Raw genomic sequence first — 19,169 nt, forward strand, 5'->3', positions numbered from 1 at the left:
ATCACACAGCCGAGTGAAACCTTGTTGGATGCGTCAGTCACGAAAGAGGCTACTTAATTAATTAATCCAACCCACTTTATTTATAGAGCACATTTAAAAACAACAACGTTTACGAAAGTGCTGTACAAGTCCCACAACATAAGATAAATAAAAAAAAAATATATATATATATAAAAAAAAATATTTTTTTTAATTTTTTTTCGAAGCTTCGAATTAAAATCGAAGCTCGGCCCCGAAGCTTCGATTGCCAAAAAAAGCTTCGAAGGTCAGCCCTAGTTTGAACCCTGCAAACACTGCCATGTATCCATATACTTTAAAGCGGTGGCCTTCTTACCACACGGTACACAGCGACCTCTGGCGTCCAATGAGTTAAGCCTGGAGCCCTATTTTCTGAAAATCCGCCTAAAATACATACCTAAGTAAACGGAAGATTGCTCCACTTCTACAAGGCCATTTGCATGTTCTTGGTATCTAGGGACACCTATTGAACTCAGTGAATGTATTCACAGTGTCAGAAATATTGTGTCTATTACTAGGTTTGCTTAAATTGTGATGAAACAAAAGCTTTTTCTTTGCACCTTTGACAGTGAATAACACCATGCAAAAAATTACCAGACATGAAAAGTGCCAATGAGCTCTAAGGAAATGAATAAAGGGAAGATGATTAAACAGATGGTTTTGTGGGCGGCTAGGTGGTGTAGTGGGCAAGGCGCTCGCCATCAACGCTGGAGACGCTGGGTTCGAATCCAGCTCTTGGCGTTGCCATCAGCTTGGCTGGTCGTTCATACTAACACAATTGGCAGTGTTAGGGGTGGGAAAGCTGATGGGTGGGTCCTGGGCGTTGTGGACAGCGACCCCTACAGTTCGGTCGGGGCGCCTGCACAGCGAGGGTAGGATCTGGAGGGAGGTAGTGTGACCTTCCACACGTTACACTCTCAGGCTGGCTGCCGGCTGGCTGCACATGTGTCGGAGGAAAGCATGTGACAGTCTCCGGCCTCCCGGACCAACAGTAGGGGGAGTGCGCAACAACCAGGAAGGGGGTTGGGAATTGGCATAACGACTAACAGTGGGATGGGAGAAAAATCGGAAAAAGGAGGGGGGGGGGGGGAATTAAAATTAAAATAAAAAGATGGTTTTGTAGATACAATACTGAATTCTGCCATCCGGACCCATGCAATTAGAAATATTATTATAGAATATAGAATATGAGGCCTATAAATTACATTATTACATGGCGTTTTAACATTCGCCGAAATGCTTGATTGTGATTGGTCAATAGCGCTCGGTTGCCCATAGCAGCGGTCAGTTATTTCTCGATAATTCACTGCTGCCATGGGCAACGCACAATAATCACCGGTGATACGGGTAACTAGCGCTATTGACCAATCACAATCAAGCATTTAGATCGCAGTCACGAAAGCTAAGCTCAGCATATGCACAGCTGCACTCATCAGTGCAATCAGACCAGACCTGCCGGCGATAATAATAACTTTATTTGGACTGACAGCGGAGCCACAGAACAACTGCGTCTGCATTTGATCTCGTCTTGTCGATGGTGTAAAATGAATTAGGCGCGGCGCCTCGGTGTTCTAAACTCCGTGTCGGTCAATTATTTTGCGACAATGACCTCGTAGCTATACATTATCCCTTACTTATTATAGCCAACTTGCACATCTATGGATCGGGCCAAATCTACTCTTTCCAATGGCAGAGTTCAATTTGGATTTAGTATCACCAGGCGTGCATGAAAAACCGAGAATGAAATATACTGTAAGGCCAAGCCTTCTCTTGAAGACGGCAAACCTTCTCTTGAAGAGGCCAAACCTTCTCTTGAAGACGGCAAACCTTCTCTTGAAGAGGCCAAACCTTCTCTTGAGGATGATGTGCCTTTTCTGAACTCTGAGAAACGTTTTCTAGAAGAACTCCATCTGGTGCAGTGTAGGTCAGTTTCCTCTTCAGCCTATGTGTATTCTCACTGTACTGCTCAGGTTGAGTCAGATTCAGAAGTCGCCATGTGTTTGCCACTTGATGTCGTTGGTGACCTGCACTGAATGGCAGTTTTGGGTTGAGCAGATTGTCAGTTTGTTATCATACAAATCGGACTCATCAGAAGTGTCCTTGCTTTCAGTTGTGGTTGGAAGTCTCCTCTCTTCGCACTTGCGTACATTCTTTGCAAAATCGCCATCATCACTCTCAGAGTCAGACTCGGGTAAAGGATGACTCTGCGATAGGCTACGTCTGACATGTCCTCGCCTTCTTCATCCTTACAATCTGACTTGGAGGGAGATCTTCGGAAGCTTTTTGGAAATGAATGAAGATGTTTAGTAATCAGAACTGTGTTCAGTTTCAGAGGTACTTAGGTCCCCATCACATTCAGGGTCAGACTCAACTTCACATGAAGGTGTCATCTGTGGCCTCGGGTTCTGATCCCCGGTCTGAATGTCGCTGTCCTCCTCCTCTGGGGCAGAGAAAATGGCACAGTGTGCATAATTGATGTTCTTCGCCTTTAGGAAACTGTTGAAAGAGTCAAACACCTCTATGTCAGAGGAGGCAGACGCCGCTGCTAGTTTTGAGGTGGAGTCTAGATCTATGGATTGTTCACGTTGCAGATCTTCATGTTCCAACCCTTCCTCTTTAAGTGAAGCTTCAGTCTTCACCGCACTTTCACACTGTGAAGAGTTAAAGAATGCATGGTTAGAGGATTCAGTACGTTATAGGCTCAAATCTCCGATTCATACGTCCCATGCATACTGATGTGGATACACAGATGCTGATGCCGGTACTGAGGGTGATACCAGGCTAAAATACTGCAGGTACTGGGGGTGATACCAGGCTAAAATACTGCAGGTACCGAGGGTGATACCAGGCTAAAATACTGCAGGTACTGAGTGTGATACCAGGCTAAAATACTGCAGGTACTGAGGGTGATACCAGGCTAAAATACTGCAGGTACTGAGGGTGATACCAGGCTAAAATACTGCAGGTAATGAGGGTGATACCAGGCTAAAATACTGCAGGTACTGAGGGTGATACCAGGCTAAAATACTGCAGGTAATGAGGGTGATGCCAGGCTAAAATACTGCAGGTACTGAGGGTGATACCAGGCTAATTGCACACACACAGAAAGGAAGAATGGCTTATAGTAGACTATAGTAGTATAATTTTTGAATATTTCAGCTAATTAAATAAAATGTTTATCATCAACTATCCAGTTTATTTTTATAGTGTAACGTTTTGCTACTTAAACGTTAATTGAACGTACAGTAGAGAGAGGGGGGAGAGAGAGACAGGCTCAGCCCTGCCCGCCCCCCTTTCCCTACTATTGAAGCTCCGCTGTTTTCTGTCTGTGAGCAGGGTTAGCTAGCTTAGCTTAGTTAGCACCGCGGCTAACGTTAGTCTTCGATGTGGGCATCCGGAATGACGAGGATGGGAAGCTTGTTAGACGCATTGGAGTTTTCACTGCACATAGAAACAGCGCGGGGAAAAAAGCAGCGACTTATTTTGGGTTGCAAAATACGACCAAATAGGCACACTCTGGAGCCCTGCTGTAACGTCTTCACACACAGGCGTTTCATGAGCTGTTGTTGTTGGGCGTATACGTAGCTACCTTGGGCTACTTCTGATTGGTGAGCAATGAGAGCACAGCACTTCTGATTGGTAAGCATAACTGGCACGCAAGAAAAAAACCTTGAATCAGACTCGCTGTATAACGTATCCCAAATTGCAGGCTTTGCGATTTGCTAATCGCGTAATTTCAGATTGCAATTCCAATTTAAAATCGATTAATCGTTCAGCCCTAATCCATATTATAATAAACGATCTTATTGAACTTCAGGAATTGTCTCCTAATCATTCGGATATTAATTTCAATATTAGTATTCCGATTTCTATTCTTAATACCTCGGACCACGGATCTTGATTTACATCGAAACACATCATTACAGTGATATAACCACCTGCTTAAACAGTGGCTCAGGAGGTAGAGCAGTCGTCTGGTAATCAGAAGGTTCCCGGTTAGATTCCAGCTCGTCCTGGGCAGTGTGTCGAAGTGTCCTTGAGCTAGACACATAACCCCTAACTGCTCTCGATAAGTAGGTTGGGATCTTGCATTGTGTCCTCTGCCGTCTGTAGTGTTTTTTAAGTTCTCCCATCGTCTTGAAGCTCTTCCCACACTGGTCACAGCAGTAAGGTCTCTCTCCTGTGTGTACCATGTGGTGTTGTTTAAGCTGTTCCTTTAACTTGAAGCTCTTCCCACACTGGTCACAGCAGTAAGGTTTCTCTCCTGTGTGTACCATGTGGTGTCTTTTAAGATGTGACATTCTCTTGTAGCTCTCCCCACACTGGTCACAGCAGTAAGGTTTCTCTCCTGTGTGTACCATGTGGTGTCTTTTAAGATGCGACATTCTCTTGTAGCTCATATCACACTGGTCACAGCAGTAAGGTTTCTCTCCTGTGTGTACCAAATGGTGTTGTTTAATTTCAAACTTTGTCTTGAAGCTCTTCCCACACTGGTCACAGGAATGACGTCTCAATTCCTCCATGTCTCTATTGGTTGCCGGGCAGCAGGACAGGGGGTGGATCTGGGGAACAGAGAGAGAGACAGAAACATTCAAATAAAGAGTTTATAAACTGGCAGTCTAAGGCTATGTGTAGATGTATACTTTAAGACCTTCTGATAAACCCTGCCTTACAGTGAAATTACAGAGGTGACTGTTCATTCTCCACTGGACACATAGCATGAGGTGACTGTTCATTCTCCACTGGACACATAGCATGATGTGACTGTTCATTCTCCACTGGACACATAGCATGAGGTGACTGTTCATTCTCCACTGGACACATAGCATGATGTGACTGTTCATTCTCCACTGGACACATAGCATGAGGTGACTGTTCATTCTCCACTGGACACATAGCATGAGGTGACTGTTCATTCTCCACTGGACACATAGCATGAGGTGACTGTTCATTCTCCACTGGACACATAGCATGATGTGACTGTTCATTCTCCACTGGACACATAGCATGATGTGACTGTTCATTCTCCACTGGACACATAAGTAAGTAAGATGGTTTCATACAGAAATGCATCGAGGACCTTGTGCTGAGGAAAGAAATCTGTGTTTCTAATCCAGAGGCCATGGATTAACACTTTCATTGCCAGCCATGCGGTGCGCCTTACCCCCCTTGAATGCCACCACCCACTTCAATGATAGAGCTCTCATATTTGCAAAGGCATAAACTACTTCTTAAATTAAATTATGTGTCTAATCTGGCCATTGCTTATCAATGACTTGTTTGCAGTCAACAGTCGAAACGGATTTTTTTTTTTTTTTTTTTTTAATAATCGGTTCATTTCCGTTTTATGCCATTTTGAAAAATGCTCGTTTTTTGAAAGTTTCAGGAAAATATAAAGATTCTGTGATAATCGCCCTTTACTGGAATATTCTGGAATACACAAAAAACGTTGTAATTTTTCGGCCTATTTATGAATAGTTTTCAAATAAACGCTAGATTAGCGATAGTATATGTGTACTTATGAACGCTATAGAAGCGAGCTGAAAAATCGATTATCTTATTTCCTGATCACACACACATAGGGCACACGTTGATATCTCTGTGAAAAAAGCTCTGATTATCCTAAGACTGGTCAAATAGATTCCTTACCTCAGATCAGATGTTCTCCAAAAAGATTATTCCAATTCCTGATCGCCATTCCAAATATCGATCGTGTTTATTGATCCAACGCTGGGTACTGGAAATATGTATTTCACACTGTTCTGGGGCTTGGCAATGAATCCGATCCTCTCGGGTGACTTGCCCGAGAAGTAAAATGAGGAAGCAGGATTTTTTCATTCAATCCATTCCAAAGGGGTGCAGTACCACAGGGAGAGACGATAGGGGGCGGTATTTTCCCAATGGAGCTCAGAGAGTTTGCAGCACTAACGTGAGGCTAGATTGATGAAATATGAATTCAAATCGCTAATAAAAAAAACGAGATCTATCGTCGTTGGCAATGAACGGTCGGCATGAACAAACGAGTTATCTCGTTGTTGGCATTGAAAGTGTTAACAGTTCTGTGCGTGTGGCTCTAGCAGAGAGGGACACAGCACACACATCCAGGGACAGGGAGGAGGAGAGGTGGCTCTAGCAGAGAGGAGGAGAGGTGGCTCTAACAGAGAGGAGGAGGTGGCTCTAGCAGAGAGGAGGAGAGGTGGCTCTAACAGAGAGGAGGAGAGGTGGCTCTAACAGAGAGGAGGAGAGGTGGCTCTAGCAGAGAGGAGGAGAGGTGGCTCTAACAGAGAGGAGGAGAGGTGGCTCTAACAGAGAGGAGGAGAGGTGGCTCTAACAGAGAGGAGGAGAGGTGGCTCTAGCAGAGAGGAGGAGAGGTGGCTCTAACAGAGAGGAGGAGAGGTGGCTCTAGCAGAGAGGAGGAGAGGTGGTTCTAACAGAGAGGAGGAGAGGTGGCTCTAACAGAGAGGGTCACAGCACACACATCCGGGGACAGAGAGGAGGAGAGGTGGCTCTAGCAGAGAGGAGGAGAGGTGGCTCTAACAGGGAGGAGGAGAGGTGGCTCTAACAGAGAGGAGGAGAGGTGGCTCTAACAGGGAGGAGGAGAGGTGGCTCTAACAGGGAGGAGGAGAGGTGGCTCTAGCAGAGAGGAGAGGTGGCTCTAACAGGGAGGAGGAGAGGTGGCTCTAACAGAGAGGAGGAGAGGTGGCTCTAACAGGGAGGAGGAGAGGTGGCTCTAACAGAGAGGAGGAGAGGTGGCTCTAGCAGAGAGGGTCACAGCACACACATACAGGGACAGAGAGGAGGAGAAGAGAACAAGGTACAACCTCTGCAGTGAGATCACATCAGCTAAAAAGGATTACAGAGTCAAGATTGAAGAACAATTAGGCAGCAATGACTCAAAGTGTATGGAAGGCACTACACACAATAACAGACCTGAAAGGGGTCTCCAGCAGCACAGCTAACACCGCTGCCTCCTTACCGGACGAGCTGAAAACAGCTTTTACACCCGTTTTGAGGTTAAAAACAACACCAACCTCCCGGTAAGAAGAACTGTGGAAGAACTGGAAGAGAGTCCAAACCGCAATCCACGTCAACATCGGCCATCAGCCAGGACCATGTTGGACCAACTTCCCACGGAAGACACAGAGAGGGCGCTGCAGGAATAGTGGCTGTTCCGGGTACACCAACTTACTCTGCCACAAGTATGATGTTCGTCTGTGCATTTCAGGTGACAGAAACTGTTTCTGGGACTATCACTGCTAAAAAGCAAGTGATTGTAAATGGTGTTCAAAGTGACTTGCAGTCACTTGGAGGATGAGAGGGGGGTGCCTGTTTCATTTTGCGGAGCAGGTGTGAATTGTCAAGAATTGGTCTTGTGGTGGAGGGCTGTTTGCATTCCTTTAGCAATGCAATCAGAGTTGGCCAGACAGTATTGTGTGACCAGTGTATATTGTAATTAGATTTCTTTAGTACATTTATTGTACTGTGTTCTAGTGCTGTCGAAATCTCTCGATTCTACGATGCATCGCGATGCGGACAACGATGCGGCATCGATGCAGTGATGGACCATAATTGATTATAGACTACTAACTTTGATGTGTAAAAAAATTTAAAAAAAAAGAGAGAGAGATTGAGAGAGACTTGATTTTCCAGCCTCAGTGCATATGACATGGTGGATAGGTTTTTGGAACAACAACCAGCGATATGTGCCACCTTGCTGTCTCCTGAGGTGAGAAGAACAGAATCCGATCTCTGTACTCTGAATGAAACTGACGTTTCAAACTCAGAAAACACTGTGAAAGCATTAAAGGCCCAGGGATGGGTACCGAATTCTGTACTTTTAAAAGGTACTTACAGAAACACGTCGGTACTACCGAGTATCGATTCACGTTTATTTTTTTTTACACTTTTTCCTTTTCATGTCAACGTTCACACGCACAATATACGCTTACCTAGGATTTGACTTGATTCAACAACAAAGCAGTCGGGGCAATGGCAAGCCGAAAACGGTCGAAAATGTGGTTATTTGAAGTTTGGATTATTATTTTTTTTTCACAACTGAGGTACCGGTAGGTAGATTACATTTTTAGAGACTAAAATACCGGAAAAAGGTACCGTTGGGTACCGGTATCGATTCACAGGTACCGGTACCGTATCGGTTCAAATGTGAACGGTACCCATCCCTATAAAGGCCATGAAGGATGCCACAACACTGATGGCCGAAGAGGGCAATCCAACCGTTTGTCTCATCGCTCCACTAAATGCTCAACTCCTCCATAACATGTGTGAGACCATCAGAGACTCACCCATGATCCACAAGATCAAGCATGCCATCAAAGCAGATCGCCTTAACACATTGGGCGCCAGACCCGAGATATCCCGGGTTAACTCACCAGCGGTTGAGCGCCACACCCGAGATTTCTCGGGTTTTGATCCTTTGATCCCCGTTCTAAATCATCGTCCGGATCATTCTAGCCGCCCCTGGGTCGTTTGTATATGTTTGAATTGCAATGCCGATAGACTATCACCAGGGCCCAGGAGTTCAACACTTTTAATCCCTATCTGATTGGATCAGATTTGGATTTTGGGTAGTTGAAAACCAAAAAACAGGATTAGGATCACAGATATCCGATCAGATCAGGAAATAAAATCCCAGCTTTAATCTGGATAAAATCTTCAAAACGGGTAACGTCACGGTGACCAATCGCAGCCACTCTTATTGTCTGGGACCAAATATGGCCACGCCCCATTCCCAGTAAAAAGTGGGAATCTCTAGAATGGGTTTCGGGCGACGCTGTATAAGGAAGTGACTCTAAAGGTGACGAGAGACAACACTTTCTGTTGTCAGTAGATGGCAGCATTGGTTTAAAATTAAAAGGTGAAAATGTTGAAAACTACAACAATACACTTCCCAACATCCTTAGCACAGGTCACAGGTCACTGGGATGTGTCTATTTTTCGACGTGATCTGAACAGCGGTAAACTATTACTGCGGCTTCAGTATAGCGACTGCGAATGGTAAACTAATTATCTTAACAAAAGTGCGCTGGTAGCGTTACATATGTTGTCTAAAGGGGGACATATGGTACAATTTAAGATTTTAATGATAATCGGCATATAAAGGACACCATAAAGCATCGTTAATTTGTAAGAAACCTCAATGAAAACGGTAATATTCGCTATTGTTATGAAAATGTGATAGAATCCTATAAAAATGTGGACGCATTTGGTCTACGTTCCGTTAGTTCAAACCGACAACACAGGATTGAGATCAGTTTGATTACCAGAGCAAAATGTATTATACAATTTATTTTAAAATATGTTTCAATATAAATAATATGGCAACGTTTGTTAACCCATTCTCTGCCACCACTTTGACCATCCTAAACCATCCTCTGCCAGCGCTATTTGTCTATGGAGATGTTCACCTTCTTTGCAGGGCTATAACTTTTTAAATTGTATTGCTAAATTGACATTACTATGGCCCATTCAACATCAATTATCTATCGTTCAGGATGTAGGAACGTTTTACTTTTTCATTCACACATTCATACTAAAATACCGTCTAGAGCAGGGGTTCCCAACCTTTTTTCCCCCAGGGACCCCCAAACATCTCTGATGAAATTCCTGGACCCCCCTCCTAATAAAATACCATAAAATACTTTTTTTTTGTCATTTTAATACTTTTTTTTGTCATTTTAATAACAAACTGCTTATACACAGGCATATGCATCATAATTAGACCCACTATGCTTCTTTGACTTGTGCCTTCAATCAACAAATCTCATCTTGCACCATATGTATTTCAAAATGTTGGCCAATATTAAAATCCTGTATTCATCCTCTCAAATCAGGCCCTAATGGTGAACGGTTTGCATTTATGTTGAATGAAGTAAGAATCCACTGCAGTAAAAATATCCTCACCTCGAGTGGTGGTAGTAAGGTTGACTGACATGAGAATGTCCTGCTTCAGATCCTCATTTTCGATATACTGCACATAAACGATGAGCACAGCCTCGTCTGCGACAGTTGTAGTTTCATCAAGTTATATGGCAAATGGACCCTTTCTAAGCTTTTCTGACAGCTGCTGCTCGCAATCACTTGACATCTTATCAATTCGGTATTTCACTACATTGTTTGAGAGTGGTACTGATTTTAGTTTATCCGCCACCTGTGGGCCGCACAGTTTCTAAACCATTTTGATGCAGGCTGGTTTGATGAGCTGCTCGCCAATATTGTGCGGTTTCTTTGCTTTTGCAATTAAAAGCGAACACTCAAAGGAGGCTTCGGTAGCCTTCTGTAAATCACTGCCACCCCTGCTCCACGCTACTCTAACATCAACGGGCTTGTTCGCCTTGAGAGACTGTTCTTTCCTCCGAAAAAAGTCCGGATCCTTCCCAACGGTTTCTGGGTGCTTAGACGCCTGATGTCTCTTCAGCTTGCTGGGCTTCAGGCTCGAGTTTGCCAACTTTTCTCCACAAATCACACACTCAGGTCGTTTGTCTGGTCCCTCAGTGAAGCCCATGGTGATGTAATTTTCGCGATTGCTGTAGGTCCTAACTTTTTTTGCAGATGAGCTGCCGTCATCTCCTTTTCGTTTGTCACACATTTTCGCCTCTGGCGGCTGACTGCAGACGAGCCGAGAAAGTTAACTAGCGTGCTAGGCTAGCTACGGAAAGTGATACAGTCAACTGATTCGCGTTTTAGCGGCTACCCGGTAGCCTACTGTTAACGTTCAAAAATCATGTCTAGATGTTTATTTATTTATTTATTTAAATGTTTTATTGTAGTGGAGAGACTATTCATGCTTCTGATGATAAAAATATACTAATTAAATATTTCTCTGAAAGAAAAAAAATTATAAAAAAAAAAGACCTCAAATCATCTGTGGTCTGGCGGACCCCCTGCGTCCCCTGGCCCCGGACCCCAGGTTGGGAATCACTGGTCTAGAGTATAAATATGTTTTTATCGTTTTCTGCAGTATTTCATAGAACGTGAGATATAGGCATAAATGCATTATATTAGATTATCAAATGCAGTTTGATACCGATCCATGCTATATAAAAAATGTCAACTGTACATGGTCCTAAACTTCATGACTGATCATCTGCGGGTGAACGGAGGGGGGGACGTTTATAATTCAATGACCGACGTTAAATGATTTATGTAGTATGGGTGATATATTGATCAGAGCAGTTTGTATCGAAAATGATAAAGAAAAACGCTGAAACTCACGTCAGTCTCCTCGTAGCGTTGGGCGATGAGAGTGGAGCAAACAGATCCCAATTATGTGATGTTGATCGATGCAATCCATTTCCGGTTTGTATATTACTAATACACGTCCAAATCATGTTGTTTATTGAGTTATGGCAAAGATCCATATCCACGGTGTCTGTATTGAGCCCCGGGACGATAAACGAGTGGCCGGACGAAATTAGGGGACGGACGGAGCTCCAACGGGCACTTCCGGTTTGGCAACTCGCCGATCGGCCACCAGGTGGCAGTATTGAAGCGTTGCAGAGTTGTGCTGGCTCAGACAACATCAGCCAAGACTCCGTGGGTGAAATATGAATACCACTATTTTGTTTTCAACCAAATGTCTTGTGTATGTATGTGACAAATACATCTCTTGAGTCTTGAAATGTTGATGCCAAAAATTTTTATGCTCATAAAAGTATCACAACAAAGATTGTCAATCACAAATGTAATTTAGAAAATATCAACAACAAAAAAGTCCATCTGTATCACAACAAAGATTGTCAATCACAAATGTAATTTAGAAAATATCAACAACAAAAAAAGTCCATCTGTCATCACCTTCAGCAAACTGAAACCTCACTTAGAATTCAGCTCCTCAAAGCATGCACGCCTGGATGATCAGCTGCCTTTGAATTAATGTGCTTTTGTTGTTACCCTAGTAGTGAGAGTATTTTTTTTAATTATAATTCCATTATGATTTTATGTCCTTTATGTATTTAACAATATAATTAGACATTATAGATGTCTCAGCAATGTGGTCCCTTCTCATCCTTGTATTATTTTTCATATCCACTAGATGGAGATTGGTAGGATTAAAGCACTGATATTCAGGATCTAGTAATCTTGAAAAGTCTGAATCTGGATCAGGGTGATCCTATCCTGGTTTGCTTTGAAATACCGGGACAGAATCTGGCCGAGTTGTCTGATCCTGGATCACAAAAAATGGGATTTAAAAATCTGATCGGATCAGATAGGGATTACAAGTTTTGAACTCCTGGGCCCAGGTGGCAATATCGTCTGTGTCTGAACTGGAATGGCTTGGTGTTGATACATGGCCTCCTTTCTTTATTTTTTTTGTAGGGGCCACTCCTCCTGCTTGAACAGAGATTCACATTGATCGCCTCAAAATTCCATTGCCTAAGCGTATTATACCATCGAAATGTGTATAGACCTGGCAATCGCGATGGCGATGCGATCACTTGGAATTATTATTTTTGGAATACCTTCTGGCTAAGGTAAGGTATATTCTATGTCTATTTTACCGAATCTGAAACGTGTTTTTCTAACGATCACAGTTTTGTGTTTCACCGGACGTAAAACATGCTCGGCGGGGGACTTCCGGTGACATCATGTGCTAGACAGTATCGGTACAGATGGGCTCCGTCAATTTAACAAACAATTAGCTAACAAAACTAACTAAAACTCTGCTATAGTGCACAAACTCGACATGACATCGTCCGGCAGACTCAAGAGCATAGCTAAACAAGACGGCTCGAAGGGTAGAGGAGTACAATTGAGACAACAACCTCAATCCCCCGGGGGAAAGTAGCTGAAGCTAGCCAAATTAGCAAAGAGGAACACACTGAAATGAGCTTGGATGCTAAAATGATACTGGCGGAGATGGAGAAATTGAAGTATTAATATTGAATGCAAACATGAAAGGACACAGTCAGACTAGAGCGTCACTGACGGAGCTGGAACTAGCAATGGAAGAGATGAAAGGTGAAATTAAAGACCTTGAGAAGAGAACAGAAGAAACGGAGCAACGTATTAACACTGGCGCTGCTCTGATGGCTGCCTTTCTGATCGCTCCGACGAGACTGTGCTTTATTTTGTTAATTTTTATAGTATTAGGAGTTTTATTTGCACCAACTGTTGGTGCATTATATGTGTATGACCGTCAGTCAATCATTGACATTGGATTAAGAAAAACTTACCGTTTGGATTGCTCTCTGGATCGGATCGCTGAACAGCAGAAATGGCCCGCCGAGATCCTTTGTTATGCCGGCCATGGCCAAGACCAGAAACCGCCGCGAAGACGAGGAAAGAGAGCCGGGGTCCGGAACAGACTGAGGTCCAAACGACACAGAACCACATTGCCCAGCATATTGTTGGCCAATGTGCAATCGATAGGAAACAAATTGGACGACATCAGAGCAAGGATCCAATTCCAGAGGGACATTCGGGATTGTAACGTCCTCTGTTTCACAGAAACTTGGCTGAGTCCAGATGTCCCGAATCACGCAATAGAACCGGCAGACCACTTCTTCGTTCTCCGCAAAGACCGGACGGCAGAAGAGTCACTAAAGACGAGAGGAGGCGGCATTGCCTTCATGATAAACAAGGAGTGGTGCGATTTAGGCAACACAAAGGAACTGTCTAACCACTGCTCCCCAGACCTGGAGTTTATCACGATAAAATGTCGACCCTTCTTCCTCCCAAGAGAGTTAACGTCCATCATCCTCATCGGAGTGTACATTCCACCACACGCGAACACTGGGGTCGCACTTTCAAAACTTCACGACGAGGTAAACAAACTCCAGGCAGCTAATGTTGACGCTGCCATTTTGGTCTTGGGGGATTTCAACAGCGCGCGTCTTAAAAAGGTGCTGCCGAATTTCTATCAGCATGTGACCTGTCCCACCAGAGGCGAGAACATATTAGACCATGTATACTCGCAATTTAAGAATGGGTACAAGTCACAGGCTCTTAGTCCATTCGGTAAAAGCGATCACGCCGCCATATTCCTTTTGCCAAAGTACAAACAGAGTCTCAAGCGAACGCCGGTGGTCTCGCGAGAGGTTAAGCGTTGGGCCGTGACGTCAGTGGAGTCACTCCAAGCAGTGCTGGGAAGCACAGAATGGAGTGTATTCCGTGATAACACAGCCAATATTAACGAATACACCGAAACGGTGATTGACTATGTCTGTACTCAGGTAGAAGTAATAATCCCCTCCACCAAAATTAATATCTACCCAAATCAAAAGCCCTGGGTAGACAAATCCGTCCGTGAGGCTCTGAAAGTGCGCACATCAGCATACAACACCGGGCTGGTGACAGGCAACATGGAAGAACACAAGATGGCAAGATACAACGTCAGGAGAGCAGTAATAGAGGCAAAACGGCGTTACAGGGATAAAGTTGAACTTCAGTTTGAACAGGCTGACTCTAGAGGCATGTGGCAGGGCCTCAGAACAATGACAGACTACAAAGGAACCCCCCTCAAACTGAACAGTGACATCTCCTTAGCAAATGATCTCAACTCCTTCTATGCGAGGTTTGAGGCTGTGAATAACAACACCAGCCTACAAACCACGGCAATGGGGGGGGGGGGGTCTGCTGATGGAGACTCAGTGTTCAGGGTAACAGAGCATGAGGTGAGACGGATCTTTAAAAAAGTGGATATCAGGAAGGCAGCAGGACCGGACGGCATCCCCGGCCGCGTCCTAAAAGTCTGTGCCGACCAACTGGCCCCGGTATTCACTGACATCTTCAACCTGTCCTTGGAACAGGCCGTCATCCCCACCTGTCTGAAGAAGTCCACCATCATCCCTGTACCCAAAAAATCTACGCCCGCTTGCCTCAACGACTACCGCCCTGTAGCCCTCACCTCCATAGCCATGAAGTGCTTTGAGAAGCTAGTGAAGGGCTACATCTGTTCCTCCCTCCCCATCAACCTGGACCCTCTGCAATTTGCATATCGCCCCAACAGGTCCACGGAGGACGCCATAGCCCATGTGCTGCACACAGCAGCATCACATCTGGACAAGAGGCAGGGGAACTATGTGAGAATGCTGTTCATCGACTACAGCTCAGCATTCAATACCATAGTCCCCTCCAAACTCATAGCCAAGCTCAGGGACCTGGGCTTGAACTATGACCTGTGCCAGTGGGTCCTGGACTTCCTGACGGGCAGACCCCAGGTGGTAAGAGCCGGCAACTGCACCTCCTCATCCATCACGCTCAACATAGGGGCCCCCCAGGGCTGTGTTCTGAGCCCCCTCCTCTACTCCCTGTACACACATGACTGCGTAGCACAGCGGAACAACAACACCATCATCAAATTTGCTGATGACACAGTAGTGGTGGGCCTGATCTCTGCCAACGACGAAAGGGCCTACCTGGAAGAGGTAGAGAACCTGTCACAGTGGTGTCAGGAGAACTGCCTCTCCCTGAACGTCAGCAAAACAAAAGAGATGATTGTGGACTTCAGGAGGTCGGGGGTCAAGGACTACAGCCCCCTCAGCATCGACGGGGCACCAGTTGAGAGAGTGAACAGTTTCAAGTACCTCGGAGCCCACATATCCGAGGACTTGACATGGACCACACACATTGACAGTGTTGTGAAGAAGGCACGACAACGCCTCTACTTCCTCAGGCGCCTAAGGAAGTTCCAAGTCAGTCAGAAGATCCTTAGGAACTTCTACTCATGTACAATAGAGAGCATCCTGACCGGCAACATCACCTCCTGGTTTGGGAATAGCACTGCACAAGACCGTAGCAGACTACAAAGAGTGACACGTTCAGCCGAACGCACAATTAGAGGGGGGCTTCCCACCCTCCAGAACATTTACAACAAGCGGTGCAAGGGGAAGGCTAAGAGAATTATTAAGGACTCGAGCCACCCGAACAACTGCCTCTTTGAACTGCTGCCGTCAGGCAAGCGATACCGGAGTCTTATGGCGAGCACAGAAAGACTCAGAAGGAGCTTCTATCCCCAGGCCATCAGGCTGCTAAACGAACAATAATCGCTAAACGAACAATAATCACTATGCAACAACCATCAAATGCACACAGCACACACACCCACACGCACACACTCACTCAAACAAACAACACACTGCAGCACCCACTCTCCACACTTTAGATCACACAAACACACTTACACTTTATATTTATTGATAAAGGATTTGCACTACAACTCGTACACCTACTGTGAATTGTACCTAAACTGCACCTCGTCCATTTATGCCTTGCACTATATAGTATTGTATATTAGTACACTGCACAGTATTGTATATTGTATGGTAACTACGTCTACGAACATTGTACATATGTCTAAACTGAACACTGTGACCTCTTTTTTTACTTCTAATTTTTACTATGTTTTTATTTCATACTTATCTTGTCATGCACAGTCTCTGGAGCGCAACAGTAAGAAGCATTTTGTACAAAAGTATTCTGTACTTCTGTATGACAACTATTAAAGAAACTTGAAACTTGAACTTGAATGTAGAGGACAAGGACGGGGGTACAGGAGGGCAATTAAATACCTGCTGCATAGAGAAATGGAACTGACGGCTAGATGTGAAGACCTACAAAATAGGTCAAGACGAAATAATCTGAGAATATACTAGGGATGCCCTGATCACGTTTTTTGCCACCGATACCAATCACCGATCGTCTATGAGCCATATCGGCCGATATACTGCCGATACCGATCGTTTTTGGTTTTGTTATACTGTAGAAACTGGGATTTGGGTTAATTAATATTTATTAAATAAATATTAGTAACCTATACATAATAAAAAAGACTATGGGCTAGATCCACAAAGAATGGATTGCACAGAGCAAGTTGCACCCTTACTTAAAATTCATTATGAATTGAAAATGGGGGACCCTGATGTAAACAAGATGAAAGTCTTTATCTGGTCTGCATCCCCTTAACAATTGTGTGTATTGAGCCGTACTGTATTGTACCCATTCTGCAATCTGTTAATAAAATTTTCATTCAATCAATCTGCACGGTGATTGATTGAATGAAAATTTTGTGAATGTACATATATACATGTTATATACCTTTGATTTGGGAGTAATTGGGGGTTCAGGGAATCAACCAGAACAATTCTGGCTTATTGCACATAACACGTTTTATCTTGTGATCTATGAAAAAAGACTGGGTTATCTTGGAAATGCGCTATGTTTAGCGTGTAATAAACTACAAACTACAGTGTAGTTTAGAAACAAACTATTTTTTCCATGTTGCACTACAAGTAATGTCTGTCAAATGAGCCACACCATTGTCTCCACAGCTATAATATTACAGAACACACACACAGCTTTGCAAACAGTGAAACACCGCGGAAACGACTATCAAGCTGGCCATCTAGCGGTATTTATTTATGGTTAACTTTTTATTGATATTTTCAGCATAGACAGTTGTCATAAAAAACACTGAATTATTTTGCTGTTACATTAAAAACAATTCTAAGTAAAATATTAAATGTTGCCATTATCTAAGACAAAATGTAATAAATTTAAATAATTTTTTTTCCCATTATCTAATCTAAAATCCAATTTAGCATATCTCAAATATTAGGTACAACAGTGATGCAGAGAAGAAGTTCCTTCATACAGCCTCTTCCCTGGATCCCCGCTTTAAAGAACTGCCTTTTCTCACAGAGGAAGGGAAACAGGAGGTCTACAAAGCAGTGACTGAGGAGGCTGCATCCTTGGAGGTAATTTCACCATCATGTAAAACGTATACAATTAAAACAATATACAAATTGTCATATCACCATGTTTAATGTAAAACGTATACAATTAAAACAATATAAAAATGGTCATATCACCATGTTTCATGTCAAATGTATTCAATTAAAACTTAAAACTGTCATATCAATAAATTAACTACAATGAGTAAAAGTTTTATCAGACTGTGAAAAACAGTTATCCTAATAGATGTCAAGTCAAGTCAAGAGTTTTATTTGTCACGGCATACAAGCATACAGTGAAATGCGGGTGGTCATGCCCGCAGCGATTGTGCAATAATACAAGTAATAAGAATAAGACATAACAGGCATAATGTACATAACGTTTACAAAAAGCCTGGTAAAAGACATGCTATGGTCCTGCGATAGTGCAATACAGTGTTAGCTACGGATGAGGCACTGGGTCTTATGTACACTACTATACAATACTATACTATACAATATACAGTTATATATTGTATAGTATAGTATATATTATGCTATCTTGCTATATGTGAGCTGCTGCATTGATTGAGAAGGAGCTAACGGCTGGTTTAATGCTATTTCTTTCTTTCCTCTCCTCCTCTCCTTTCAGACACAAACTGTGAGTGCAAGGACACCCAGGACAGAAGCACATGAAGCGTCTGGGGGAATCGGCGAAGGAGAAGAAATGCTGCCAGTGGAGGACAAGAGGCCTACATGTCCCTCTGCTCCCAAAAGAAGGGCTTCATCGCTGCTCGTGAGTTTGCTGGGACAATATTTCACTGACACTGAAGGTACAGTACAAACCAAGACCGCCTCTGCCAGGGCTGAGGAGGACATGGACAGATGCTGTAAAGCCCCATCCCTGAGGAGGACATGGACATATGCTGTAAAGCCCCATCCCTGAGGAGGACATGGACAGATACTGTAAAGCCCCATCCCTGAGGAGGACATGTACAGATACTGTAAAGCCCCATCCCTGAGGAGGACATGGACAGATGCTGTAAAGCCCCATCCCTGGCTCTCACTGAGGACATGGACAGATGCTGTAAAGCCCCATCCCTGAGGAGGACATGGACAGATGCTGTAAAGCCCCATCCCTGGCTCTCACTGAGGAGGATATGGACAGATGCTGTAAAGCCCCATCCCTGGCTCTCACTGAGGAGGACATGGACAGATGCTGTAAAGCCCCATCCCTGGCTCTCACTGAGGAGGACATGGACAGATGCTGTAAAGCCCCATCCCTGGCTCTCACTGAGGAGGACATGGACAGATGCTGTAAAGCCCCATCCCTGGCTCTCACTGAGGAGGACATGGACAGATGCTGTAAAGCCCCATCCCTGGCTCTCACTGAGGAGGACATGGACAGATGCTGTAAAGCCCCATCCCTGGCTCTGACTGAGGAGGACATGGACAGATGCTGTAAAGCCCCATCCCTGGCTC

The sequence above is a fragment of the Notolepis coatsorum genome (genome assembly GCF_963971535.1).
Source record: "Notolepis coatsorum genome assembly, chromosome: 20".
Taxonomy (NCBI): Eukaryota; Metazoa; Chordata; class Actinopteri; order Aulopiformes; family Paralepididae; genus Notolepis; species Notolepis coatsorum.